The 1,650-nt window shown below is 38.4% G+C and overlaps 1 protein-coding gene across 1 annotated transcript in view; it reads right to left on the bottom strand.

Moving 5' to 3' along the window:
* The window catches only part of LOC103515251 (sn1-specific diacylglycerol lipase beta), a gene marked incomplete at its 5' end in the record, with an annotated part of 22,347 nt that overhangs the window by 17,356 nt on the left and 3,341 nt on the right, over nt 1-1,650 (bottom strand).

Here is a 1,650-nt window from a genome sequence, read left to right as displayed (position 1 = left end):
CTTAAAAAAAAAAAAAAAAAAAAAAAAAAAAATTGCATTTTGGATCATTTCGGTTTAGATACAATCAAATAGTTCTCATAGATTTACTAAAAGGGTTTCCTCCACCCACTTACTTACCACAACCACTTTCCTTCCTCTTACTAAATGTATTTCCTCTACTTACTTACCTAATGGTTTCCCACCGAATAGTTTCAATTAACTTACACCAAGTGGTTTCCCTTCTCATTTTATACCTAAATGCTTTCCCAATACATAAGAAATGGTTTCTTTCCCACATACCAAATACCTACGGCCATGCCTCTATGCATACGGCCATGCTCAGCCACGCGCAAGCGGGCGGAGCCTGCTTGTACCAAATAATTCCCTTCCACTGAGCAGACTGTACCAAATGGTACATTTTTCCTTCTTTTTTAAAAGACTTTTAAGGCAGGCTTCTAATCCAGTGAGCTCTTCCACCCAACCAGATCCACATACCAAATGGTTTCCCTCCACTTAATAGATGGTTTCCCCTCCACTTACCAAATGGTTTTCCCCCACTTACCAGATGGTTTTCCCTCCACTTACCAAATGGTTTCCCTCCACTTACCAGATGGCTTCCCTCCACTTACCAGATGGTTCTGAAGAGGAGCTCGCAGAGTCCGGGAAACACGAAGTCGTCCGAGCCTAAATGCCATTTACGGCCCATCATTTTGAGGGCCGGCATTTTGCGAGGTCCTGAAACCAGAGAAAGAAATTTATAAATTAAATAAAAGTTTATATACAATTGAATACCCAATGATTGAAGTACCTTTTCTTACCAAATGGTTCCTCTCCATTTATCAAATTGTTTACCTACCCTTCAGGCAAAAGGGAGGAGGCGTTAGATAGGCGGATATGGGGGGGGGTAAGGATAAAGGAGGGTAACGCCGACCCCAAATAACATCCAGTTTCGGAAAAGGTGCAGTAAAAAAGGTGATACAATTCAATTGAATGGACAAAACTGAACTTCATTCGTCTAAAACAGGGGTTCCCAACCCTTTTCAACTGGCGCCCCCCCTGGAAATAAATAAAATCGATTATCAATAATCGATTATAAAAAATAATCGATTAATCGATTATTAATCGATTAATAATCGATTATTCTAATAAGTACGTGGATAAACTGGAAATAAATAAACATCTCACGCCCCCCCCCCTTTCACACCCAAACTATCTATGATAAAAAAATGATAAAAAGTCAATTCTTATATAAAACAGGTTCGAAGTATGATATATGTATTTATTTTTCAAGTTACATTTACAGGTTTTACATTGGAAACAAATTGAGTTATGAACCCTGTTTAATTTAAACTTTAAACAATTTCAAACTGGGAAAAAATACTTGTAAAAACCAATGAACCTGTCATCAGTCAACCAGTTAAGACTTAAGTCTAATGACTAATGATAACTGAACTAAGAGCTAGAGCTAACTATAATAGCTCATCTATTGGGGGTGTCACAAATGTTATGAGAGTGCTGACTGGCGGGTTGTATTCCCATTCAGGCCTAGAGTGAATTTTATCATTATCAGATAAAGTTTGTGGTCGGCTGACTTTCTTCTATCCTATCATTCTCTCTTCTGCTTTAGGGCGACAACTACGATAAGACCTTAGCCTTAGACTGATGGTCCAT

This window comes from Diaphorina citri, unplaced genomic scaffold (assembly GCF_000475195.1).
Source record: "Diaphorina citri unplaced genomic scaffold, Diaci psyllid genome assembly version 1.1 scaffold1306, whole genome shotgun sequence".
Taxonomy (NCBI): domain Eukaryota; kingdom Metazoa; phylum Arthropoda; class Insecta; order Hemiptera; family Psyllidae; genus Diaphorina; species Diaphorina citri.
This window is presented reverse-complemented; position numbering and strand designations above follow the sequence as displayed.